Genomic DNA, 27,386 nt, shown 5'->3' on the forward strand with positions numbered 1-27,386 from the left:
GGGACAGAGGGAGGTTCGGGTGTGGCCTCTGGGTAGGAGTTTGGATACAGGAGGGGCTCAGGGGTGGGATGGGGGTTGGGGACAGAGGGAGGTTCGGGTGTGGGCTCTGGGTAGGAGTTTGGATACAGGAGTGTCTCAGGGGTGGGACGGGGGCTGGGGAAAGAGGGAGGTTCGGGTGTGGGCTCTGGGTCGGAGTTTGGATACGGTAGGAGCTCAGGGTTGGGACGGGGGTTGGGGACAGAGGGAGGTTCGGGTGTGGGCTCTGGGTAGGAGTTTGGATACAGGAGGGGCTCAGGGGTGGGACGGGGGTTGGGGACAGAAAGAGGTTCGGGTGTGGGCTCTGGGTAGGAGTTTGGATACAGGAGGGGCTCAGGGGTGGGACGGGGGTTGGGGACAGAAAGAGGTTCGGGTGTGGGCTCTTGGTAGGAGTGTGGATACAGGAGGAGTTCAGGGGTGGGACGGGGGTGGGGGACAGATGGAGGTTCGGGTGTGAGCTGTGGGTAGGAGTTTGGATACAGGAGGGGCTCAGGGTTGGGACGGGGGTTGGCGACAGAAGAAGGTTCGGATGTGGGCTCTGGGTAGGAGTTTGGATACAGGAGGGGCTCAGGGGTGGGATGGGGGTTGGGGAGAGAGGGAGGTTCGGGTGTGGGCCCTGGGTAGGAATTTGGATACAGGAGGGGCTCAGGGGTGGGACGGGGATTGGGGACAGAGGGAGGTTCGGGTGTGGGCTCTGGGTAGGAGTTTGGATACAGGAGGGGCTCAGGGGTGAAACGGGGTGGGGGACAGAAGGAAGTTCGGATGTGGGCTATGGGTAGGAGTTTGGGTACAGGAGGAGCTGAGAGGTGGGACGGGGGTTGGGACAGAAGGAGGTTCGGATGTGGGCTCTGGGTAGGAGTTTGGATACAGGAGGGTCTCAGGGGTCGGACGGGGGCTGGGGACAGAGGGAGGTTCGGGTGTGGGCTCTGGGTAGGAGTTTGGATACAGGAGGGGCTCAGGGGTGGGACGGGGGTTGTGGACAGAGGGAGGGTCGGGTGTGGGCTCTCGGTAGGAGTTTGGATACAAGAGGGGCTCAGGGGTGGGACGGGGTTTGGGGACAGAAGGAGGTTCGGGTGTGGGCTCTGGGTGGGAGTTTGGATACAGGAGGGTCTCAGGGGTGGGACGGGGGTTGGCGAGAGAAGGAGGTTCGGATGTGGGTATGGGTAGGAGTTTGGATACAGGAGGGGCTCAGGGGTGGGACGGGGGTTGGGGACAGAAGGAGGTTCGGATGTGGGCTCTGGGTAGGAGTTTGGATACGGGAGGGGCTCAGGGGTGGGACGGGGGTTGGGGACAGAAGGAGGTTCGGATGTGGGCTCTGGGTAGGAGTTTGGATACAGGAGGGGCTCAGAGGTGGGACGGGGGTTGGGGACAGAGGGAGGTTCGGGTGTGGGCTCTGGGTAGGAGTTTGGATACAGGAGGGGCTCAGGGTTGGGACGGGGGTTGGCGACAGAAGGAGGTTCGGATGTGGGCTCTGGGTAGGAGATTGGATAAAGGAGGGGCTCAGGGGCGGGATGGGGGTTGGCACAGAAGGAGGTTCGGGAGTGGGCTCTGGGTAGGAGTTTGGATACAGGAGGGGCTCAGGGGTGGGATGGGGGTTGGGGACAGAGGGAGGTTCGGGTGTGGGCTGTGGGTAGGAGTTTGGATACAGGAGGGGCTCAGGGGTGGGACGGGGGTTGGGGAGAGAAGGAGGTTCGGATGTGGGCTATGGGTAGGAGTTTGGATACAGGAGGGGCTCAGGGCTGGGACGGGGATTGGGGACAGAGGGAGGTTCGGGTGTGGGCTCTGGATAGGTGTTTGGATACAGGAGGGGCTCAGAGGTGGGACGGGGTTTGGGGACAGAAGGAGGTTCGGGTGTGGGCTCTGGGTAGGAGTTTGCATACAGGAGGGGCTCAGGGGTGGGACGGGGTTGGGGGACAGAAGGAGGTTCGGGTGTGGGCTCTGGGTAGGAGTTTGGATACAGGAGTGTCTCAGGGGTGGGACGGGGGCTGGGTAAAGAGAGAGGTTCGGGTGTGGGCTCTGGGTTGGAGTTTGGATACGGGAGGAGCTCAGGGATGGGACGGGGGTGGGGGACAGAAGGAGGTTCGGGTGTGAGCTGTGGGTAGGAGTTTGGATACAGGAGGGGCTCCAGGGTGGGACGGGGGTTGGGGACAGAAGGAAGTTCGGATGTGGGCTCTGGGTAGGAGTTTGGGTACAGGAGGAGCTCAGAGGTGGGACGGGGGTTGGGGACAGAAGGAGGTTCGGGTGTGGGCTCTGGGTAGGAGTTTGGATACGGGAGGGGCTCAGAGGCGGGACTGGGTGTGGGGACAGAAGGAGGTTCGGGTGTGGGCTCTGGGTAGGAGTTTGGATACAGGAGGGGCTCAGGGGCGGGATGGGGGTTGGGACAGAAGGAGGTTCCGGTGTGGGCTCTGGGTAGGAGTTTGGTTACAGGAGGGGCTCAGGGGTGGGACGGGGTTTGGGGACAGAAGGAGGTTCGGGTGTGGGCTCTGGGTAGGAGTTTGGATACAGAAGGGGCTCAGGGGTGGGACGGGGTTTGGGGACAGAAGGAGGTTCGGGTGTGGGCTCTGGGTAGGAGTTTGGGTACAGGAGGAGCTCATGGGTGGGCTGGGGGTGAGGGACAGAAGGAGGTTCGGGTGTGGGCTCTGGGTAGGAGTTTGGATACAGGAGGGGCTCAGGGGTGGAACGGGGTGTGGGGACAGAAGAAGGTTCGGGTGTGGGCTCTGGGTAGGAGTTTGGATACAGGAGGGGCTCAGGGGTGGGACGGGGGTTGGGGACAGAAGGAGGTTCGGATGTGGGCTCTGGGTAGGAGTTTGGATACAGGAGGGGCTCAGGGGTGGGACGGGGGTTGGGGACAGAAGGAGGTTCGGATGTGGGCTCTGGGTAGGAATTTGGATAGAGGAGGGGCTCGGGTGGGACAGGGGTTGGGGACAGAAGGATGTTCGGATGTGGCTCTGGGTAGGAGTTTGGATACGGGAGGGGCTCAGGGGTGGGACGGGGGTTGGGGACAGAAGGAGGTTCGGATGTGGGCTCTGGGTAGCAGTTTGGATACGGGAGGGGCTCAGGGGTGGGACGGGGGTTGGGGACAGAAGGAGGTTCGGATGTGGGCTCTGGGTAGCAGTTTGGATACAGGAGGGGCTCAGGGGTGGGACGGGGGTGGGGACAGGGAGGTTCGGGTGTGGGCTCTGGGTAGGAGTTTGGATACAGGAAGGGCTCAGGGGTGGGACGGGGGTTGGGGACAGAAGGAGGATCGGATGTGGGCTCTGGGTAGGAGTTTGGATACAGGAGGGGCTCAGGGGTGGGACGGGGATTGGGGACAGAGGGAGGTTCGGGTGTGGGCTCTGGGTAGGAGTTTGGATACAGGAGGGGCTCAGGGGTGGGACGGGGGCTGGGGACAGAAGGTGGTTCGGGTGTGGGCTCTGGGTTGGAGTTTGGATATCGGAGGAGCTCAGGTTTGGGATGGGGTTTGGGGACAGAAGGAGGTTCGGGTGTGGGCTCTGGGTAGGAGTTTGGATACAGGAGGGGCTCAGGGGTGGGATGGGGGTTGGGGAGAGAAGGAGGTTCGGATGTGGGCTCTGGGTAGGAGTTTGGATACAGGAGGGGCTCAGGGGTGGGATGGGGGTTGGGGACAGAGGGAGGTTCGGGTGTGGGCCCTGGGTAGGAATTTGGATACAGGAGGGGCTCAGGGGTGGGACGGGGATTGGGGACAGAGGGAGGTTCGGGTGTGGGCTCTGGGTAGGAGTTTGGATACAGGAGGGGCTCAGGGGTGGGATGGGGGTTGGGGACAGAGGGAGGTTCGGGTGTTGGCTCTGCGTAGGAGTTTGGATACAGGAGGGGCTCAGGGGTGGGACGGGGATTGGGGACAGAGGGACGTTCGGGTGTGGGCTCTGGGTAGGAATTTGGATACAGGAGGGGCTCAGGGGTGGGACGGGGGTTGGGACAGAAGGAGGTTCGGATGTGGGCTCTGGGTAGGAGTTTGGATACAGGAGTGTCTCAGGGGTGGGACGGGGGCTGGGTAAAGAGAGAGGTTCGGGTGTGGGCTCTGGGTTGGAGTTTGGATACGGGAGGAGCTCAGGGATGGGACGGGGGTGGGGGACAGAAGGAGGTTCGGGTGTGAGCTGTGGGTAGGAGTTTGGATACAGGAGGGGCTCCAGGGTGGGACGGGGGTTGGGGACAGAAGGAAGTTCGGATGTGGGCTCTGGGTAGGAGTTTGGGTACAGGAGGAGCTCAGAGGTGGGACGGGGGTTGGGGACAGAAGGAGGTTCGGGTGTGGGCTCTGGGTAGGAGTTTGGATACGGGAGGGGCTCAGAGGCGGGACTGGGTGTGGGGACAGAAGGAGGTTCGGGTGTGGGCTCTGGGTAGGAGTTTGGATACAGGAGGGGCTCAGGGGCGGGATGGGGGTTGGGACAGAAGGAGGTTCCGGTGTGGGCTCTGGGTAGGAGTTTGGTTACAGGAGGGGCTCAGGGGTGGGACGGGGTTTGGGGACAGAAGGAGGTTCGGGTGTGGGCTCTGGGTAGGAGTTTGGATACAGAAGGGGCTCAGGGGTGGGACGGGGTTTGGGGACAGAAGGAGGTTCGGGTGTGGGCTCTGGGTAGGAGTTTGGGTACAGGAGGAGCTCATGGGTGGGCTGGGGGTGAGGGACAGAAGGAGGTTCGGGTGTGGGCTCTGGGTAGGAGTTTGGATACAGGAGGGGCTCAGGGGTGGAACGGGGTGTGGGGACAGAAGAAGGTTCGGGTGTGGGCTCTGGGTAGGAGTTTGGATACAGGAGGGGCTCAGGGGTGGGACGGGGGTTGGGGACAGAAGGAGGTTCGGATGTGGGCTCTGGGTAGGAGTTTGGATACAGGAGGGGCTCAGGGGTGGGACGGGGGTTGGGGACAGAAGGAGGTTCGGATGTGGGCTCTGGGTAGGAATTTGGATAGAGGAGGGGCTCGGGTGGGACAGGGGTTGGGGACAGAAGGATGTTCGGATGTGGCTCTGGGTAGGAGTTTGGATACGGGAGGGGCTCAGGGGTGGGACGGGGGTTGGGGACAGAAGGAGGTTCGGATGTGGGCTCTGGGTAGCAGTTTGGATACGGGAGGGGCTCAGGGGTGGGACGGGGGTTGGGGACAGAAGGAGGTTCGGATGTGGGCTCTGGGTAGCAGTTTGGATACAGGAGGGGCTCAGGGGTGGGACGGGGGTGGGGACAGGGAGGTTCGGGTGTGGGCTCTGGGTAGGAGTTTGGATACAGGAAGGGCTCAGGGGTGGGACGGGGGTTGGGGACAGAAGGAGGATCGGATGTGGGCTCTGGGTAGGAGTTTGGATACAGGAGGGGCTCAGGGGTGGGACGGGGATTGGGGACAGAGGGAGGTTCGGGTGTGGGCTCTGGGTAGGAGTTTGGATACAGGAGGGGCTCAGGGGTGGGACGGGGGCTGGGGACAGAAGGTGGTTCGGGTGTGGGCTCTGGGTTGGAGTTTGGATATCGGAGGAGCTCAGGTTTGGGATGGGGTTTGGGGACAGAAGGAGGTTCGGGTGTGGGCTCTGGGTAGGAGTTTGGATACAGGAGGGGCTCAGGGGTGGGATGGGGGTTGGGGAGAGAAGGAGGTTCGGATGTGGGCTCTGGGTAGGAGTTTGGATACAGGAGGGGCTCAGGGGTGGGATGGGGGTTGGGGACAGAGGGAGGTTCGGGTGTGGGCCCTGGGTAGGAATTTGGATACAGGAGGGGCTCAGGGGTGGGACGGGGATTGGGGACAGAGGGAGGTTCGGGTGTGGGCTCTGGGTAGGAGTTTGGATACAGGAGGGGCTCAGGGGTGGGATGGGGGTTGGGGACAGAGGGAGGTTCGGGTGTTGGCTCTGCGTAGGAGTTTGGATACAGGAGGGGCTCAGGGGTGGGACGGGGATTGGGGACAGAGGGACGTTCGGGTGTGGGCTCTGGGTAGGAATTTGGATACAGGAGGGGCTCAGGGGTGGGACGGGGGTTGGGACAGAAGGAGGTTCGGATGTGGGCTCTGGGTAGGAGTTTGGATACAGGGGGGGCTGAGGGGTGGGACGGGGGTTGGGACAGAAGGAGGTTCGGATTTGGGCTCTGGGTAGGAGTTTGGGTACAGGAGGAGCTCAGGTGTGGGCTGGGGGTTGGGACATAAGGAGGTTCGGTTGTGGGCTGTGGGTAGGAGTTTGGATAGAGGAGGAGGTCAGGGGTGGGACGGGGTTTGGGGACAGAAGGAGGTTCGGGTGTGGGCTCTGGGTAGGATTTTGGATACGGGAGGGGCTCAGGGTTGGGATGGGGGTTGGGACAGAAGGAGGTTCGGATGTGGCTCTGGGTAGGAGTTTGGATACAGGAGGGGCTCAGGGGTGGGACGGGGGTTGGGGACAGAGGGAGGTTCGGGTGTGGGCTCTGGGTAGGAGTTTGGATAGAGGAGGGGCTCAGAGGTGGGACGGGGGTTGGGGATAGAAGGAGGTTCGGATGTGGGCTCTGGGTAGGAGTTTGGATACAGGAGGGGCTCACGGGCCGGACGGGGGTTGGGGACATAAGGAGGTTCGGATGTGGGCTCTGTGTAGGAGTTTGGATACAGGATGGGCTCCTGGGTGGGACGGGGGTTGGGGACAGAAGGAGGTTCGGGTGTGGGCTCTGGGTAGGATTTTGGATACGGGAGGGGCTCAGGGTTGGGATGGGGGTTGGGACAGAAGGAGGTTCGGGTGTGGGCTCTGGGTAGGAGTGTCGATACAGGAGGGGCTCAGGGGTGGGACGGGGGATGGGGACAGAAGAAAGTTCGGATGTGGGCTCTGGGTAGGAGTTTGGGTACAGGAGGAGCTCAGAGGTGGGACGGGGGTTGGGACAGAATGAGGTTCGGATGTGGGCTCTGGGTAGGAGTTTGGATACAGGAGTGTCTCAGGGGTGGGACGGGGGCTGGGGAAAGAGAGAGGTTCGGGTGTGGGCTCTGGGTTGGAGTTTGGATACGGGAGGAGCTCAGGGGTGGGATGGGGGTGGGGGACAAAAGGAGGTTCGGGTGTGAGCTGTGGGTAGGAATTTGGATACAGGAGGGGCTCAGGGTAGGGACGGGGGTTGGCGACAGAAGGAGGTTCGGATGTGGGCTCTGGGTAGGAGTTTGGATACAGGAGGGGCTCAGAGGTGGGACGGGGTTTGGGGACAGAAGGAGGTTCGGGTGTGTGCTCTGGGTAGGAGTTTGGGTACAGGAGGAGCTCATGGGTGGGCTGGGGGTGGGGGACAGAAGGAGGTTCGGATGTGGGCTCTGGGAGGGAGTTTGGATACAGGAGGAGCTCAGGGGTGGGACGGGGGTTGGGGACAGAAGGAGGTTCTGATGTGGGCTCTGGGTAGGAGATTTGATACAGGAGGGGCTCGGGAATCTGACGGGGGTTGGGGACAGAAGGAGGTTCGGAGGTGGGTTCTGCGTATGAGTTTGGATACAGGAGGAGCTCAGGGTTGGGACGGGGGTTGGGGACAGAAGGAGGTTCGGGTGTGGGCTCTGGGTAGGAGTGTGGATACAGGAGGGGCTCAGGGGTGGGACGGGGGATGGGGACAGAAGGAGGTTCCGGTGTGGGCTCTGTGTAGGAGTTTGGATACAGGAGGGGCTCAGGGGTGGGACGGGGGTTGGGGACAGAAGGAGGTTCCGGTGTGGGCTCTGGGTAGGAATTTGGATACAGGAGGGGCTCAGGGGTGGGACGGGGGTTGGGGACAGAAGGAGGTTCGGATGTGGGCTCTGGGTCGGAGGTTGGATACAGGAGGGGCTCAGGGGTGGGATGGGGTTTGGGGACAGAGGGAGGTTCGGGTGTGGGCTCTGGGTAGGAGTTTGGATACAGGAGGGGCTCAGGGGTGGGACGGGGATTGGGGACAGAGGGAGGTTCGGGTGTGGGCTCTGGGTAGGAGTTTGGATACAGGAGCAGCTCAGGGGTGGGATGAGGGTTGGGGACAGAGGGAGGTTCGGGTATGGGCTCTGGGTAGGAGTTTGGATACAGGAGGGGCTCAGGGGTGGGACGGGGATTGGGGACAGAGGGAGGTTCGGGTGTGGGCTCTGGGTAGGAGTTTGGATACAGGAGGGGCTCAGACGTGGGACGGGGTTTGGGGACAGAAGGAGGTTCGGGTGTGGGCTCTGGGTAGGAGTTTGGATACAGGAGGGGCTCAGGGGTGGGACGGGGGTGGGGGACAGAAGGAGGTTCGGGTGTGGGCTCTGGGTAGGAGTGTGGATACAGGAGGGGCTCAGGGGTGGGACGGGGGATGGGGACAGAAGGAGGTTCCGGTGTGGGCTCTGTGTAGGAGTTTGGATACAGGAGGGGCTCAGGGGTGGGACGGGGGTTGGGGACAGAAGGAGGTTCCGGTGTGGGCTCTGGGTAGGAATTTGGATACAGGAGGGGCTCAGGGGTGGGACGGGGGTTGGGGACAGAAGGAGGTTCGGATGTGGGCTCTGGGTCGGAGGTTGGATACAGGAGGGGCTCAGGGGTGGGATGGGGTTTGGGGACAGAGGGAGGTTCGGGTGTGGGCTCTGGGTAGGAGTTTGGATACAGGAGGGGCTCAGGGGTGGGACGGGGATTGGGGACAGAGGGAGGTTCGGGTGTGGGCTCTGGGTAGGAGTTTGGATACAGGAGCAGCTCAGGGGTGGGATGAGGGTTGGGGACAGAGGGAGGTTCGGGTATGGGCTCTGGGTAGGAGTTTGGATACAGGAGGGGCTCAGGGGTGGGACGGGGATTGGGGACAGAGGGAGGTTCGGGTGTGGGCTCTGGGTAGGAGTTTGGATACAGGAGGGGCTCAGACGTGTGACGGGGTTTGGGGACAGAAGGAGGTTCGGGTGTGGGCTCTGGGTAGGAGTTTGGATACAGGAGGGGCTCAGGGGTGGGACGGGGGTGGGGGACAGAAGGAGGTTCGGGTGTGGGCTCTGGGTAGGAGTTTGGATACAGGAGTGTCTCAGGGGTGGGACGGGGGCTGGGGAAAGAGGGAGGTTCGGGTGTGGGCTCTGGGTGGGAGTTTGCATACGGGAGGAGCTCAGGGGTGGGACGGGGGTGGGCGACAGAAGGAGGTTCGGGTGTGGGCTCTGGGTTGGAGTTTGGATACAGGAGGGGCTCAGGGGTGGGACGGGGATTGGGGACAGAGGGAGGTTGGGGAGTGGGCTCTGGGTAGGAGTTTGGATACAGGAGGGGCTCAGGGGTGGGATGGGGGTTGGGGACAGAGGGAGGTTCGGGTGTGGGCTCTGGGTAGGAGTTTGGATACAGGAGGGGCTCAGGGGTGGGACGGGGGTTGGGGAGAGAAGGAGGTTCGGATGTGGGCTATGGGTAGGAGTTTGGATACAGGAGGGGCTCAGGGCTGGGACGGGGATTGGGGACAGAGGGAGGTTCGGGTGTGGGCTCTGGGTAGGTGTTTGGATACAGGAGGGGCTCAGAGGTGGGACGGGGTTTGGGGACAGAAGGAGGTTCGGGTGTGGGCTCTGGGTAGGAGTTTGGATACAGGAGGGGCTCAGGGGTGGGACGGGGTTGGGGGACAGAAGGAGGTTCGGGTGTGGGCTCTGGGTAGGAGTTTGGATACAGGAGTGTCTCAGGGGTGGGACGGGGGCTGGGTAAAGAGAGATGTTCGGGTGTGGGCTCTGGGTTGGAGTTTGGATACGGGAGGAGCTCAGGGATGGGACGGGGGTGGGGGACAGAAGGAGGTTCGGGTGTGAGCTGTGGGTAGGAGTTTGGATACAGGAGGGGCTCAGGGGTGGGACGGGGGTTGGCGACAGAAGGAGGTTCGGATGTGGGCTCTGGGTAGGAGTTTGGATACAGGAGGGGCTCAGGGGTGGGATGGGGGTTGGGGACAGAGGGAGGTTCGGGTGTGGGCCCTGGGTAGGAAATTGGATACAGGAGGGGCTCAGGGGTGGGACGGGGATTGGGGACAGAGGGAGGTTCGGGTGTGGGCTCTGAGTAGGAGTTTGGATACAGGATGGGCTCAGGGGCCGTACGGGGGTTGGGGACAGAAGGAGGTTCGGATGTGGGCTCTGTGTAGGAGTTTGGATACAGGAGGGGCTCCAGGGTGGGACGGGGGTTGGGGACAGAAGGAAGTTCGGATGTGGGCTCTGGGTAGGAGTTTGGGTACAGGAGGATCTCAGAGGTGGGACGGGGGTTGGGACAGAAGGAGGTTCGGATGTGGGCTTTGGGTAGGAGTTTGGATACAGGAGGGTCTCAGGGGTGGGACGGGGGTTGGGGAAAGAGGGAGGTTCGGGTGTGGGCTCTGGGTAGGAGTTTTAATACAGGAGGGGCTCAGGGGTGGGACGGGGGTTGGGGACAGAAGGAGGTTCGGATGTGGGCTCTGGGTAGGAGTTTGGATACGGGAGGGGCTCAGGGGTGGGACGGGGGTTGGGGACAGAAGGAGGTTCGGATGTGGGCTCTGGGTAGGAGTTTGGATACAGGAGGGGCTCAGAGGTGGGACGGGGTTTGGGGACAGAAGGAGGTTCGGGTGTGTGCTCTGGGTAGGAGTTTGGGTACAGGAGGAGCTCATGGGTGGGCTGGGGGTGGGGGACAGAAGGAGGTTCGGATGTGGGCTCTGGGAGGGAGTTTGGATACAGGAGGAGCTCAGGGGTGGGACGGGGGTTGGGGACAGAAGGAGGTTCTGATGTGGGCTCTGGGTAGGAGATTTGATACAGGAGGGGCTCGGGAATCTGACGGGGGTTGGGGACAGAAGGAGGTTCGGAGGTGGGTTCTGCGTATGAGTTTGGATACAGGAGGAGCTCAGGGTTGGGACGGGGGTTGGGGACAGAAGGAGGTTCGGGTGTGGGCTCTGGGTAGGAGTGTGGATACAGGAGGGGCTCAGGGGTGGGACGGGGGATGGGGACAGAAGGAGGTTCCGGTGTGGGCTCTGTGTAGGAGTTTGGATACAGGAGGGGCTCAGGGGTGGGACGGGGGTTGGGGACAGAAGGAGGTTCCGGTGTGGGCTCTGGGTAGGAATTTGGATACAGGAGGGGCTCAGGGGTGGGACGGGGGTTGGGGACAGAAGGAGGTTCGGATGTGGGCTCTGGGTCGGAGGTTGGATACAGGAGGGGCTCAGGGGTGGGATGGGGTTTGGGGACAGAGGGAGGTTCGGGTGTGGGCTCTGGGTAGGAGTTTGGATACAGGAGGGGCTCAGGGGTGGGACGGGGATTGGGGACAGAGGGAGGTTCGGGTGTGGGCTCTGGGTAGGAGTTTGGATACAGGAGCAGCTCAGGGGTGGGATGAGGGTTGGGGACAGAGGGAGGTTCGGGTATGGGCTCTGGGTAGGAGTTTGGATACAGGAGGGGCTCAGGGGTGGGACGGGGATTGGGGACAGAGGGAGGTTCGGGTGTGGGCTCTGGGTAGGAGTTTGGATACAGGAGGGGCTCAGACGTGGGACGGGGTTTGGGGACAGAAGGAGGTTCGGGTGTGGGCTCTGGGTAGGAGTTTGGATACAGGAGGGGCTCAGGGGTGGGACGGGGGTGGGGGACAGAAGGAGGTTCGGGTGTGGGCTCTGGGTAGGAGTTTGGATACAGGAGTGTCTCAGGGGTGGGACGGGGGCTGGGGAAAGAGGGAGGTTCGGGTGTGGGCTCTGGGTGGGAGTTTGCATACGGGAGGAGCTCAGGGGTGGGACGGGGGTGGGCGACAGAAGGAGGTTCGGGTGTGGGCTCTGGGTTGGAGTTTGGATACAGGAGGGGCTCAGGGGTGGGACGGGGATTGGGGACAGAGGGAGGTTGGGGAGTGGGCTCTGGGTAGGAGTTTGGATACAGGAGGGGCTCAGGGGTGGGATGGGGGTTGGGGACAGAGGGAGGTTCGGGTGTGGGCTCTGGGTAGGAGTTTGGATACAGGAGGGGCTCAGGGGTGGGACGGGGGTTGGGGAGAGAAGGAGGTTCGGATGTGGGCTATGGGTAGGAGTTTGGATACAGGAGGGGCTCAGGGCTGGGACGGGGATTGGGGACAGAGGGAGGTTCGGGTGTGGGCTCTGGGTAGGTGTTTGGATACAGGAGGGGCTCAGAGGTGGGACGGGGTTTGGGGACAGAAGGAGGTTCGGGTGTGGGCTCTGGGTAGGAGTTTGGATACAGGAGGGGCTCAGGGGTGGGACGGGGTTGGGGGACAGAAGGAGGTTCGGGTGTGGGCTCTGGGTAGGAGTTTGGATACAGGAGTGTCTCAGGGGTGGGACGGGGGCTGGGTAAAGAGAGATGTTCGGGTGTGGGCTCTGGGTTGGAGTTTGGATACGGGAGGAGCTCAGGGATGGGACGGGGGTGGGGGACAGAAGGAGGTTCGGGTGTGAGCTGTGGGTAGGAGTTTGGATACAGGAGGGGCTCAGGGGTGGGACGGGGGTTGGCGACAGAAGGAGGTTCGGATGTGGGCTCTGGGTAGGAGTTTGGATACAGGAGGGGCTCAGGGGTGGGATGGGGGTTGGGGACAGAGGGAGGTTCGGGTGTGGGCCCTGGGTAGGAATTTGGATACAGGAGGGGCTCAGGGGTGGGACGGGGATTGGGGACAGAGGGAGGTTCGGGTGTGGGCTCTGAGTAGGAGTTTGGATACAGGATGGGCTCAGGGGCCGTACGGGGGTTGGGGACAGAAGGAGGTTCGGATGTGGGCTCTGTGTAGGAGTTTGGATACAGGAGGGGCTCCAGGGTGGGACGGGGGTTGGGGACAGAAGGAAGTTCGGATGTGGGCTCTGGGTAGGAGTTTGGGTACAGGAGGATCTCAGAGGTGGGACGGGGGTTGGGACAGAAGGAGGTTCGGATGTGGGCTTTGGGTAGGAGTTTGGATACAGGAGGGTCTCAGGGGTGGGACGGGGGTTGGGGAAAGAGGGAGGTTCGGGTGTGGGCTCTGGGTAGGAGTTTTAATACAGGAGGGGCTCAGGGGTGGGACGGGGGTTGGGGACAGAAGGAGGTTCGGATGTGGGCTCTGGGTAGGAGTTTGGATACGGGAGGGGCTCAGGGGTGGGACGGGGGTTGGGGACAGAAGGAGGTTCGGATGTGGGCTCTGGGTAGGAGTTTGGATACAGGAGGGGCTCAGAGGTGGGACGGGGTTTGGGGACAGAAGGAGGTTCGGGTGTGTGCTCTGGGTAGGAGTTTGGGTACAGGAGGAGCTCATGGGTGGGCTGGGGGTGGGGGACAGAAGGAGGTTCGGATGTGGGCTCTGGGAGGGAGTTTGGATACAGGAGGAGCTCAGGGGTGGGACGGGGGTTGGGGACAGAAGGAGGTTCTGATGTGGGCTCTGGGTAGGAGATTTGATACAGGAGGGGCTCGGGAATCTGACGGGGGTTGGGGACAGAAGGAGGTTCGGAGGTGGGTTCTGCGTATGAGTTTGGATACAGGAGGAGCTCAGGGTTGGGACGGGGGTTGGGGACAGAAGGAGGTTCGGGTGTGGGCTCTGGGTAGGAGTGTGGATACAGGAGGGGCTCAGGGGTGGGACGGGGGATGGGGACAGAAGGAGGTTCCGGTGTGGGCTCTGTGTAGGAGTTTGGATACAGGAGGGGCTCAGGGGTGGGACGGGGGTTGGGGACAGAAGGAGGTTCCGGTGTGGGCTCTGGGTAGGAATTTGGATACAGGAGGGGCTCAGGGGTGGGACGGGGGTTGGGGACAGAAGGAGGTTCGGATGTGGGCTCTGGGTCGGAGGTTGGATACAGGAGGGGCTCAGGGGTGGGATGGGGTTTGGGGACAGAGGGAGGTTCGGGTGTGGGCTCTGGGTAGGAGTTTGGATACAGGAGGGGCTCAGGGGTGGGACGGGGATTGGGGACAGAGGGAGGTTCGGGTGTGGGCTCTGGGTAGGAGTTTGGATACAGGAGCAGCTCAGGGGTGGGATGAGGGTTGGGGACAGAGGGAGGTTCGGGTATGGGCTCTGGGTAGGAGTTTGGATACAGGAGGGGCTCAGGGGTGGGACGGGGATTGGGGACAGAGGGAGGTTCGGGTGTGGGCTCTGGGTAGGAGTTTGGATACAGGAGGGGCTCAGACGTGGGACGGGGTTTGGGGACAGAAGGAGGTTCGGGTGTGGGCTCTGGGTAGGAGTTTGGATACAGGAGGGGCTCAGGGGTGGGACGGGGGTGGGGGACAGAAGGAGGTTCGGGTGTGGGCTCTGGGTAGGAGTTTGGATACAGGAGTGTCTCAGGGGTGGGACGGGGGCTGGGGAAAGAGGGAGGTTCGGGTGTGGGCTCTGGGTGGGAGTTTGCATACGGGAGGAGCTCAGGGGTGGGACGGGGGTGGGCGACAGAAGGAGGTTCGGGTGTGGGCTCTGGGTTGGAGTTTGGATACAGGAGGGGCTCAGGGGTGGGACGGGGATTGGGGACAGAGGGAGGTTGGGGAGTGGGCTCTGGGTAGGAGTTTGGATACAGGAGGGGCTCAGGGGTGGGATGGGGGTTGGGGACAGAGGGAGGTTCGGGTGTGGGCTCTGGGTAGGAGTTTGGATACAGGAGGGGCTCAGGGGTGGGACGGGGGTTGGGGAGAGAAGGAGGTTCGGATGTGGGCTATGGGTAGGAGTTTGGATACAGGAGGGGCTCAGGGCTGGGACGGGGATTGGGGACAGAGGGAGGTTCGGGTGTGGGCTCTGGGTAGGTGTTTGGATACAGGAGGGGCTCAGAGGTGGGACGGGGTTTGGGGACAGAAGGAGGTTCGGGTGTGGGCTCTGGGTAGGAGTTTGGATACAGGAGGGGCTCAGGGGTGGGACGGGGTTGGGGGACAGAAGGAGGTTCGGGTGTGGGCTCTGGGTAGGAGTTTGGATACAGGAGTGTCTCAGGGGTGGGACGGGGGCTGGGTAAAGAGAGAGGTTCGGGTGTGGGCTCTGGGTTGGAGTTTGGATACGGGAGGAGCTCAGGGATGGGACGGGGGTGGGGGACAGAAGGAGGTTCGGGTGTGAGCTGTGGGTAGGAGTTTGGATACAGGAGGGGCTCAGGGGTGGGACGGGGGTTGGCGACAGAAGGAGGTTCGGATGTGGGCTCTGGGTAGGAGTTTGGATACAGGAGGGGCTCAGGGGTGGGATGGGGGTTGGGGACAGAGGGAGGTTCGGGTGTGGGCCCTGGGTAGGAATTTGGATACAGGAGGGGCTCAGGGGTGGGACGGGGATTGGGGACAGAGGGAGGTTCGGGTGTGGGCTCTGAGTAGGAGTTTGGATACAGGATGGGCTCAGGGGCCGTACGGGGGTTGGGGACAGAAGGAGGTTCGGATGTGGGCTCTGTGTAGGAGTTTGGATACAGGAGGGGCTCCAGGGTGGGACGGGGGTTGGGGACAGAAGGAAGTTCGGATGTGGGCTCTGGGTAGGAGTTTGGGTACAGGAGGATCTCAGAGGTGGGACGGGGGTTGGGACAGAAGGAGGTTCGGATGTGGGCTTTGGGTAGGAGTTTGGATACAGGAGGGTCTCAGGGGTGGGACGGGGGTTGGGGACAGAGGGAGGTTCGGGTGTGGGCTCTGGGTAGGAGTTTTAATACAGGAGGGGCTCAGGGGTGGGACGGGGGTTGGGGACAGAAGGAGGTTCGGATGTGGGCTCTGGGTAGGAGTTTGGATACGGGAGGGGCTCAGGGGTGGGACGGGGGTTGGGGACAGAAGGAGGTTCGGATGTGGGCTCTGGGTAGGAGTTTGGATACAGGAGGGGCTCAGAGGTAGGACGGGGTTTGGGGACAGAAGGAGGTTCGGGTGTGGGCTCTGGGTAGGAGTTTGGATACAGGAGGGGTTCAGGGGTGGGACGGGGGTGGGGGACAGAGGGAGGTTCGGGTGTGGGCTCTGGGTAGGAGTTTGGATACAGGAGTGTCTCAGGGGTGGGACGGGGGCTGGGGAAAGAGGGAGGTTCGGGTGTGGGCTCTGGGTGGGAGTTTGCATACGGGAGGAGCTCAGGGGTGGGACGGGGGTGGGCGACAGAAGGAGGTTCGGGTGTGGGCTCTGGGTTGGAGTTTGGATACAGGAGGGGCTCAGGGGTGGGACGGGGATTGGGGACAGAGGGAGGTTGGGGAGTGGGCTCTGGGTAGGAGTTTGGATACAGGAGGGGCTCAGGGGTGGGATGGGGGTTGGGGACAGAGGGAGGTTCGGGTGTGGGCTCTGGGTAGGAGTTTGGATACAGGAGGGGCTCAGGGGTGGGACGGGGGTTGGGGAGAGAAGGAGGTTCGGATGTGGGCTATGGGTAGGAGTTTGGATACAGGAGGGGCTCAGGGCTGGGACGGGGATTGGGGACAGAGGGAGGTTCGGGTGTGGGCTCTGGGTAGGTGTTTGGATACAGGAGGGGCTCAGAGGTGGGACGGGGTTTGGGGACAGAAGGAGGTTCGGGTGTGGGCTCTGGGTAGGAGTTTGGATACAGGAGGGGCTCAGGGGTGGGACGGGGTTGGGGGACAGAAGGAGGTTCGGGTGTGGGCTCTGGGTAGGAGTTTGGATACAGGAGTGTCTCAGGGGTGGGACGGGGGCTGGGTAAAGAGAGAGGTTCGGGTGTGGGCTCTGGGTTGGAGTTTGGATACGGGAGGAGCTCAGGGATGGGACGGGGGTGGGGGACAGAAGGAGGTTCGGGTGTGAGCTGTGGGTAGGAGTTTGGATACAGGAGGGGCTCAGGGGTGGGACGGGGGTTGGCGACAGAAGGAGGTTCGGATGTGGGCTCTGGGTGGGAGTTTGGATACAGGAGGGGCTCAGGGGTGGGATGGGGGTTGGGGACAGAGGGAGGTTCGGGTGTGGGCCCTGGGTAGGAATTTGGATACAGGAGGGGCTCAGGGGTGGGACGGGGATTGGGGACAGAGGGAGGTTCGGGTGTGGGCTCTGAGTAGGAGTTTGGATACAGGATGGGCTCAGGGGCCGTACGGGGGTTGGGGACAGAAGGAGGTTCGGATGTGGGCTCTGTGTAGGAGTTTGGATACAGGAGGGGCTCCAGGGTGGGACGGGGGTTGGGGACAGAAGGAAGTTCGGATGTGGGCTCTGGGTAGGAGTTTGGGTACAGGAGGATCTCAGAGGTGGGACGGGGGTTGGGACAGAAGGAGGTTCGGATGTGGGCTTTGGGTAGGAGTTTGGATACAGGAGGGTCTCAGGGGTGGGACGGGGGTTGGGGACAGAGGGAGGTTCGGGTGTGGGCTCTGGGTAGGAGTTTTAATACAGGAGGGGCTCAGGGGTGGGACGGGGGTTGGGGACAGAAGGAGGTTCGGATGTGGGCTCTGGGTAGGAGTTTGGATACGGGAGGGGCTCAGGGGTGGGACGGGGGTTGGGGACAGAAGGAGGTTCGGATGTGGGCTCTGGGTAGGAGTTTGGATACAGGAGGGGCTCAGAGGTAGGACTGGGTTTGGGGACAGAAGGAGGTTCGGGTGTGGGCTCTGGGTAGGAGTTTGGATACAGGAGGGGTTCAGGGGTGGGACGGGGGTGGGGGACAGAGGGAGGTTCGGGTGTGGGCTCTGGGTAGGAGTTTGGATACAGGAGGGGCTCAGGGGTGAGACGGGGGCTGGGGACAGAAGGAGGTTCGGATGTGGGCTCTGGGGAGGAGTTTGGATACAGGAGGGGCTCAGGGCGGGATGGGGGTTGGGACAGAAGGAGGTTCGGGTGTGGGCTCTGGGTAGGAGTTTGGATACAGGAGGGGCTCAGGGGTGGGACGGGGGTTGGGGACAGAAGTAGGTTCGGATGTGGGCTCTGGGTAGGAGTTTGGATACAGGAGGGGCTCAGGGGTGGGATGGGGTTTGGGGACAGAGGGAGGTTCGGGTGTGGGCTCTGGGTAGGAGTTTGGATACAGGAGGGGCTCAGGGGTGGGACGGGGATTGGGGACAGAGGGAGGTTCGGGTGTGGGCTCTGGGTAGGAGTTTGGATACAGGAGGGGCTCAGGGGTGGGACGGGGGTTGGGGACAGAGGGAGGTTCGGGTGTGGGCTCTGGGTAGGACTTTGGATACAGGAGGGGCTCAGAGGTGGGACGGGGTTTGGGGACAGAAGGAGGTTCGGGTGTGGGCTCTGGGTAGGAGTTTGGATACATGAGGGGCTCAGGGGTGGGACGGGGTTGGGGGACAGAAGGAGGTTCGGGTGTGGGCTCTGGGTAGGAGTTTGGATACAGGAGGGGCTCAGGGGTGGGACGGGGGCTGGGGAAAGAGAGAGGTTCGGGTGTGGGCTCTGGGTTGGAGTTTGGATATGGGAGGAGCTCAGGGGTGGGATGGGGGTGGGGGACAGAAGGAGGTTCGGGTGTGAGCTGTGGGTAGGAGTTTGGATACAGGAGGGGCTCAGGGTTGGGACGGGGGTTGGCGACAGAAGGAGGTTCGGATGTGGGCTCTGAGTAGGAGTTTGGATACAGGAGGGGCTCAGGGGTGGGATGGGGGTTGGGGACAGAGGGAGGTTCGGGTGTGGGCCCTGGGTAGGAATTTGGATACAGGAGGGGCTCAGGGGTGGGACGGGGATTGGGGACAGAGGGAGGTTCGGGTGTGGGCTCTGGGTAGGAGTTTGGATACAGGACGGGCTCAGGGGTGGGATGGGGGTTGGGGACAGAGGGAGGTTCGGGTGTTGGCTCTGGGTAGGAGTTTGGATACAGGAGGGGCTCAGGGGTGGGACGGGGATTGGGGACAGAGGGACGTTCGGGTGTGGGCTCTGGGTAGGAATTTGGATACAGGAGGGGCTCAGGGGTGGGACGGGGGTTGGGACAGAAGGAGGTTCGGATGTGGGCTCTGGGTAGGAGTTTGGATACAGGGGGGGCTGAGGGGTGGGACGGGGGTTGGGACAGAAGGAGGTTCGGATTTGGGCTCTGGGTAGGAGTTTGGGTACAGGAGGAGCTCAGGTGTGGGCTGGGGGTTGGGACATAAGGAGGTTCGGTTGTGGGCTGTGGGTAGGAGTTTGGATAGAGGAGGAGGTCAGGGGTGGGACGGGGTTTGGGGACAAAAGGAGGTTCGGGTGTGGGCTCTGGGTAGGATTTTGGATACGGGAGGGGCTCAGGGTTGGGATGGGGGTTGGGACAAAAGGAGGTTCGGATGTGGCTCTGGGTAGGAGTTTGGATACAGGAGGGGCTCAGGGGTGGGACGGGGGTTGGGGACAGAGGGAGGTTCGGGTGTGGGCTCTGGGTAGGAGTTTGGATAGAGGAGGGGCTCAGAGGTGGGACGGGGGTTGGGGATAGAATGAGGTTCGGATGTGGGCTCTGGGTAGGAGTTTGGATACAGGAGGGGCTCAGGGGCCGGACGGGGGTTGGGGACAGAAGGAGGTTCGGGTGTGGGCTCTGGGTAGGAGTTTGGATACAGGAGGGTCTCAGGGGTGGGACAGGGGTTGTGGACAGAAGGAGGTTCGGATGTGGGCTCTGGGTAGCAGTTTGGATACAGGAGGGGCTCAGGGGTGGGACGGGGGTTGGGGACAGAGGGAGGTTCGGGTGTGGGCTCTGGGTAGGAGTTTGGATACAGGAGGGGCTCAGGGGTGAAACGGGGATGGGGGACAGAAGGAAGTTCGGATGTGGGCTCTGGGTAGGAGTTTGGGTACAGGAGGAGCTCAGAGGTGGGACGGGGGTTGGGACAGAATGAGGTTCGGATGTGGGCTCTGGGTAGGAGTTTGGATACAGGAGGGGCTCAGGGTTGGGACGGGGGCTGGGAACAGAGGGAGGTTTGGGTGTGGGCTCTGGGTAGGAGTTTGGATACAAGAGGGGCTCAGGGGTGGGACGGGGATGGGGGACAGAAGGAGGTTCGGGTGTGGTCTCTGGGTGGGAGTTTGGATACAGGAGGAGCTCAGGGGTGGGCTAGAGGTTGGGACATAAGGAGGTTCGGTTGTGTACTCTGGGTAGGAGTTTGGATACAGGAGGAGCTCTGGGGTGGGACGGGGGTTGGGGACAGAAGGAGGTTCAGATGTGGGCTCTGTGTAGGAGCTTGGATACAGGACTGGCTCAGGGGTGGGACGGGGGTTGGGGACAGAAGGAGGTTCGGATGTGGGCTCTGGGTAGGAGTTTGGATACAGGAGGGTTTCAGGGGTGGGACGGGGGTGGGGGACAGAGGGAGGTTCGGGTGTGGGCTCTGGGTAGGAGTTTGGATACAGGAGGGGTTCAGGGGCGGGATGGGGGTTGGGACAGAAGGAGGTTCGGGTGTGGGCTCTGGGTAGGAGTTTGGATACGGGAGAAGCTCAGGGGTGGGACGGGGGTTGGGGACAGAAGGAGGTTCGGGTGTGGGCTCTGGGTAGGAGTTTGGGTACAGGAGGAGCTCATGGGTGGGCTGGGGGTGAGGGACAGTAGGAGGTTCGGGTGTGGGCTCTGGGTGGGAGTTTGGATACAGGAGGAGCTCAGGGGTGGGACAGGGGTTGGGGACAGAAGGAGGTTCGGGTGTGGGCTCTGGGTAGGAGTTTGGATACGGGAGGGGCTCAGAGGCGGGACGGGGTGTGGGGACAGAAGGAGGTTCGGGTGTGGGCTCTGGGTAGGAGTTTGGATACAGGAGGGGCTCAGGGGCGGGATGGGGGTTGGGACAGAAGGAGGTTCCGGTGTGGGCTCTGGGTAGGAGTTTGGTTACAGGAGGGGCTCAGGGGTGGGACGGGGGTTGGGGACAGTAGGAGGTTCGGATGTGGCTCTGGGTAGGAGTTTGGATACGGGAGGGGCTCAGGGGTGGGACGGGGGTTAGGGACGGAAGGAGGTTCGGATGTGGGCTCTGGGTAGGAGTTAGGATACAGGAGGGGCTCAGAGGTGGGACGGGGTTTGGGGACAGAAGGAGGTTCGGGTGTGGGCTCTGGGTAGGAGTTTGGATACAGGAGGAGCTCAGGGGTGGGACAGGGGTTGGGGACAGAGGGAGGTTCGGGTGTGGGCTCTGGGTAGGAGTTTGGATACAGGAGGGTCTCAGGGGGTGGGACGGGGTTGGGGACAGAAGGAGGTTCGGATGTGGGCTCTGGGTAGGAATTTGAATAGAGGAGGGGCTCAGGGGTGGGACAGGGGTTGGGGACAGAAGGATATTCGGATGTGGGCTCTGGGTAAGAGTTTGGATACAGGAGGGGCTCAAGGGTGGGACGGGGGTGGGGGACAGAAGGAGGTTCGGATGTGGGCTCTGGGGAGGAGTTTGGATACGGGAGGGGCTCAGGGGTGGGACGGGGGTTAGGGACAGAACGAGGTTCGGATGTGGGCTCTGGGTAGGAGTTTGGATACAGGAGGGGTTCAGAGGTGGGACGGGGTTTGGGGACAGAAGGAGGTTCGGGTGTGGGCTCTGGGTAGGAGTTTGGATACAGGAGGGGCTCAGGGGTGGGACGGGGGTGGGAGACAGAGGGAGGTTCGGGTGTGGGCTCTGGGTAGGAGTTTGGATACAGGAGGGGCTCAGGGGTGAGACGGGGGTTGGGGACAGAAGGAGGTTCGGGTGTGGGCTGAGGGTAGGAGTTTGGATACAGGAGGGGCTCAGGGGCGGGATGGGGGTTGGGACAGAAGGAGGTTCCGGTGTGGGCTCTCCTTAGGAGTTTGGATACAGGAGGGGCTCAGGGGTGGGACGGGGGTTGGGGACAGAAGGAGGTTCGGATGTGGGCTCTGGGTAGGAGTTTGGATACAGGAGGGGCTCAGGGGTGGGATGGGGTTTGGGGACAGAGGGAGGTTCGGGTGTGGGCTCTGGGTAGGAGTTTGGATACAGAAGGGGCTCAGGGGTGGGACGGGGTTTGGGGACAGAAGGAGGTTCGGGTGTGGGCTCTGGGTAGGAGTTTGGGTACAGGAGGAGCTCATGGGTGGGCTGGGGGTGAGGGACAGAAGGAGGTTCGGGTGTGGGCTCTGGGTAGGAGTTTGGATACAGGAGGGGCTCAGGGGTGGGACGGGGTGTGGGGACAGAAGAAGGTTCGGGTGTGGGCTCTGGGTAGGAGTTTGGATACAGGAGGGGCTCAGGGGTGGGACGGGGGTTGGGGACAGAAGGAGGTTCGGATGTGGGCTCTGGGTAGGAGTTTGGATACAGGAGGGGCTCAGGGGTGGGACGGGGGTTGGGGACAGAAGGAGGTTCGGATGTGGGCTCTGGGTAGGAATTTGGATAGAGGAGGGGCTCGGGTGGGACAGGGGTTGGGGACAGAAGGATGTTCGGATGTGGCTCTGGGTAGGAGTTTGGATACGGGAAGGGCTCAGGGGTGGGACGGGGGTTGGGGACAGAAGGAGGTTCGGATGTGGGCTCTGGGTAGCAGTTTGGATACGGGAGGGGCTCAGGGGTGGGGCGGGGGTTGGGGACAGAAGGAGGTTCGGATGTGGGCTCTGGGTAGCAGTTTGGATACAGGAGGGGCTCAGGGGTGGGACGGGGGTTGGGGACAGGGAGGTTCGGGTGTGGGCTCTGGGTAGGAGTTTGGATACAGGAGGGGCTCAGGGGTGGGACGGGGGTTGGGGACAGAAGGAGGATCGGATGTGGGCTCTGGGTAGGAGTTTGGATACAGGAGGGGCTCAGGGGTTGGACGGGGATTGGGGACAGAGGGAGGTTCGGGTGTGGGCTCTGGGTAGGAGTTTGGATACAGGAGGGGCTCAGGGGTGGGACGGGGGTTGGGGACAGAAGGTGGTTCGGGTGTGGGCTCTGGGTAGGAGTTTGGATACAGGAGGGGCTCTGGGGTGGGATGGGGTTTGGGGACAGAGGGAGGTTCGGGTGTGGGCTCTGGGTAGGAGTTTGGATACAGAAGGGGCTCAGGGGTGGGTCGGGGATTGTGGACAGAGGGAGGTTCGGGTGTGGGCTCTGGGTAGGAGTTTGGATACAGGAGGGGCTCAGGGGTGGGACGGGGGTGGGCGACAGAAGGAGGTTCGGGTGTGGGCTCTGGGTAGGAGTTTGGATACATTAGGGGCTCAGGGGTGGGACGGGGGTTGGGGACAGAGGGAGGTTCGGGTGTGGGCTCTGGGTAGGACTTTGGATACAGGAGGGGCTCAGAGGTGGGACGGGGTTTGGGGACAGAAGGAGGTTCGGGTGTGGGCTCTGGGTAGGAGTTTGGATACATGAGGGGCTCAGGGGTGGGACGGGGTTGGGGGACAGAAGGAGGTTCGGGTGTAGGCTCTGGGTAGGAGTTTGGATACAGGAGGGGCTCAGGGGTGGGACGGGGGCTGGGGAAAGAGAGAGGTTCGGGTGTGGGCTCTGGGTTGGAGTTTGGATATGGGAGGAGCTCAGGGGTGGGATGGGGGTGGGGGACAGAAGGAGGTTCGGGTGTGAGCTGTGGGTAGGAGTTTGGATACAGGAGGGGCTCAGGGTTGGGACGGGGGTTGGCGACAGAAGGAGGTTCGGATGTGGGCTCTGGGTAGGAGTTTGGATACAGGAGGGGCTCAGGGGTGGGATGGGGGTTGGGGACAGAGGGAGGTTCGGGTGTGGGCCCTGGGTAGGAATTTGGATACAGGAGGGGCTCAGGGGTGGGACGGGGATTGGGGACAGAGGGAGGTTCGGGTGTGGGCTCTGGGTAGGAGTTTGGATACAGGAGGGGCTCAGGGGTGGGATGGGGGTTGGGGACAGAGGGAGGTTCGGGTGTTGGCTCTGGGTAGGAGTTTGGATACAGGAGGGGCTCAGGGGTGGGACGGGGATTGGGGACAGAGGGACGTTCGGGTGTGGGCTCTGGGTAGGAGTTTGGATACAGGAGGGGCTCAGGGGTGGGACGGGGGTGGGGGACAGAGGGAGGTTCGGGTGTGGGCTCTGGGTAGGAGTTTGGATACAGGAGGGGCTCAGGGGTGGGACGGGGGTGGGCGACAGAAGGAGGTTCGGGTGTGGGCTCTGGGTAGGAGTTTGGATACAGGAGGGGCTCAGGGGTGGGACGGGGGTGGGGGACAGAGGGAGGTTCGGGTGTGGGCTCTGGGTAGGAGTTTGGATACAGGAGGGGCTCAGGGGTGGGATGGGGGTTGGGGACAGAGGGAGGTTCGGGTGTGGGCTCTGGGTAGGAGTTTTTATACAGGAGGGGCTCAGGGGTGGGACGGGGGTTGGGGAGAGAAGGAGGTTCGGATGTGGGCTCTGGGTAGGAGTTTGGATACAGGAGGGGCTCAGGGCTGGGACGGGGATTGGGGACAGAGGGAGGTTCGGGTGTGGGCTCTGGGTAGGTGTTTGGATACAGGAGGGGCTCAGAGGTGGGACGGGGTTTGGGGACAGAAGGAGGTTCGGGTGTGGGCTCTGGGTAGGAGTTTGGATACAGGAGGGGCTCAGGGGTGGGACGGGGTTGGGGGACAGAAGGAGGTTCGGGTGTGGGCTCTGGGTAGGAGTTTGGATAGAGGAGTGTCTCAGGGGTGGGACGGGGGCTGGGTAAAGAGAGAGGTTCGGGTGTGGGCTCTGGGTTGGAGTTTGGATACGGGAGGAGCTCAGGGATGGGACGGGGGTGGGGGACAGAAGGAGGTTCGGGTGTGAGCTGTGGGTAGGAGTTTGGATACAGGAGGGGCTCCAGGGTGGGACGGGGGTTGGCGACAGAAGGAGGTTCGGATGTGGGCTCTGGGTAGGAGTTTGGATACAGGAGGGGCTCAGGGGTGGGATGGGGGTTTTGGACAGAGGGAGGTTCGGGTGTGGGCCCTGGTTAGGAATTTGGATACAGGAGGGGCTCAGGGGTGGGACGGGGATTGGGGACAGAGGGAGGTTCGGGTGTGTCCTCTGGGTAGGAGTTTGGATACAGGATGGGCTCAGGGGCCGTACGGGGGTTGGGGACAGAAGGAGGTTCGGATGTGGGCTCTGTGTAGGAGTTTGGATACAGGAGGGGCTCCAGGGTGGGACGGGGGTTGGGGACAGAAGGAAGTTCGGATGTGGGCTCTGGGTAGGAGTTTGGGTACAGGAGGAACTCAGAGGTGGGACGGGGGTTGGGACAGAAGGAGGTTCGGATGTGGGCTTTGGGTAGGAGTTTGGATACAGGAGGGTCTCAGGGGTGGGACGGGGGTTGGGGACAGAGGGAGGTTCGGGTGTGGGCTCTGGGTAGGAGTTTGGATACAGGAGGGGCTCAGGGGTGGGACGGGGGTTGGGGACAGAAGGAGGTTCGGATGTGGGCTCTGGGTAGGAGTTTGGATACGGGAGGGGCTCAGGGGTGGGACGGGGGTTGGGGACAGAAGGAGGTTCGGATGTGGGCTCTGGGTAGGAGTTTGGATACAGGAGGGGCTCAGAGGTAGGACGGGGTTTGGGGACAGAAGGAGGTTCGGGTGTGGGCTCTGGGTAGGAGTTTGGATACAGGAGGGGCTCAGGGGTGGGACGGGGGTTGGGGAGAGAAGGAGGTTCGGATGTGGGCTATGGGTAGGAGTTTGGATACAGGAGGGGCTCAGGGCTGGGACGGGGATTGGGGACAGAGGGAGGTTCGGGTGTGGGCTCTGGGTAGGTGTTTGGATACAGGAGGGGCTCAGAGGTGGGACGGGGTTTGGGGACAGAAGGAGGTTCGGGTGTGGGCTCTGGGTAGGAGTTTGGATACAGGAGGGGCTCAGGGGTGGGACGGGGTTGGGGGACAGAAGGAGGTTCGGGTGTGGGCTCTGGGTAGGAGTTTGGATACAGGAGTGTCTCAGGGGTGGGACGGGGGCTGGGTAAAGAGAGAGGTTCGGGTGTGGGCTCTGGGTTGGAGTTTGGATACGGGAGGAGCTCAGGGATGGGATGGGGGTGGGGGACAGAAGGAGGTTCGGGTGTGAGCTGTGGGTAGGAGTTTGGATACAGGAGGGGCTCAGGGGTGGGACGGGGGTTGGCGACAGAAGGAGGTTCGGATGTGGGCTCTGGGTAGGAGTTTGGATACAGGAGGGGCTCAGGGGTGGGATGGGGGTTGGGGACAGAGGGAGGTTCGGGTGTGGGCCCTGGGTAGGAATTTGGATACAGGAGGGGCTCAGGGGTGGGACGGGGATTGGGGACAGAGGGAGGTTCGGGTGTGGGCTCTGAGTAGGAGTTTGGATAGAGGATGGGCTCAGGGGCCGTACGGGGGTTGGGGACAGAAGGAGGTTCGGATGTGGGCTCTGTGTAGGAGTTTGGATACAGGAGGGGCTCCAGGGTGGGACGGGGGTTGGGGACAGAAGGAAGTTCGGATGTGGGCTCTGGGTAGGAGTTTGGGTACAGGAGGAGCTCAGAGGTGGGACGGGGGTTGGGACAGAATGAGGTTCGGATGTGGGCTCTGGGTAGGAGTTTGGATACAGGAGGGGCTCAGGGTTGGGACGGGGGCTGGGAACAGAGGGAGGTTTGGGTGTGGGCTCTGGGTAGGAGTTTGGATACAAGAGGGGCTCAGGGGTGGGACGGGGATGGGGGACAGAAGGAGGTTCGGGTGTGGTCTCTGGGTGGGAGTTTGGATACAGGAGGAGCTCAGGGGTGGGCTAGAGGTTGGGACATAAGAAGGTTCGGTTGTGTACTCTGGGTAGGAGTTTGGATACAGGAGGAGCTCTGGGGTGGGACGGGGGTTGGGGACAGAAGGAGGTTCAGATGTGGGCTCTGTGTAGGAGCTTGGATACAGGACTGGCTCAGGGGTGGGACGGGGGTTGGGGACAGAAGGAGGTTCGGATGTGGCTCTGGGTAGGAGTTTGGATAAGGGAGGGGCTCAGGGGTGGGACGGGGGTTGGGGACAGAAGGAGGTTCGGATGTGGGCTCTGGGTAGGAGTTTGGATACAGGAGGGGCTCAGAGGTGGGACGGGGTTTGGGGACAGAAGGAGGTTCGGATGTGGGCTCTGGGTAGGAGTTTGGATACAGGAGGGTTTCAGGGGTGGGACGGGGGTGGGGGACAGAGGGAGGTTCGGGTGTGGGCTCTGGGTAGGAGTTTGGATACAGGAGGGGTTCAGGGGCGGGATGGGGGTTGGGACAGAAGGAGGTTCGGGTGTGGGCTCTGGGTAGGAGTTTGGATACGGGAGAAGCTCAGGGGTGGGACGGGGGTTGGGGACAGAAGGAGGTTCGGGTGTGGGCTCTGGGTAGGAGTTTGGGTACAGGAGGAGCTCATGGGTGGGCTGGGGGTGAGGGACAGTACGAGGTTCGGGTGTGGGCTCTGGGTGGGAGTTTGGATACAGGAGGAGCTCAGGGGTGGGACAGGGGTTGGGGACAGAAGGAGGTTCGGGTGTGGGCTCTGGGTAGGAGTTTGGATACGGGAGGGGCTCAGAGGCGGGACGGGGTGTGGGGACAGAAGGAGGTTCGGGTGTGGGCTCTGGGTAGGAGTTTGGATACAGGAGGGTCTCAGGGGTGGGACGGGGTTGGGGACAGAAGGAGGTTCGGATGTGGGCTCTGGGTAGGAATTTGAATAGAGGAGGGGCTCAGGGGTGGGACAGGGGTTGGGGACAGAAGGATATTCGGATGTAGGCTCTGGGTAAGAGTTTGGATACAGGAGGGGCTCAAGGGTGGGACGGGGGTGGGGGACAGAAGGAGGTTCGGATGTGGGCTCTGGGGAGGAGTTTGGATACGGGAGGGGCTCAGGGGTGGGACGGGGGTTAGGGACAGAACGAGGTTCGGATGTGGGCTCTGGGTAGGAGTTTGGATACAGGAGGGGTTCAGAGGTGGGACGGGGTTTGGGGACAGAAGGAGGTTCGGGTGTGGGCTCTGGGTAGGAGTTTGGATACAGGAGGGGCTCAGGGGTGGGACGGGGGTGGGGGACAGAGGGAGGTTCGGGTGTGGGCTCTGGGTAGGAGTTTGGATACAGGAGGGGCTCAGG

This window comes from Carettochelys insculpta, chromosome 1, assembly GCF_033958435.1.
Source record: "Carettochelys insculpta isolate YL-2023 chromosome 1, ASM3395843v1, whole genome shotgun sequence".
NCBI lineage: Eukaryota > Metazoa > Chordata > Testudines > Carettochelyidae > Carettochelys > Carettochelys insculpta.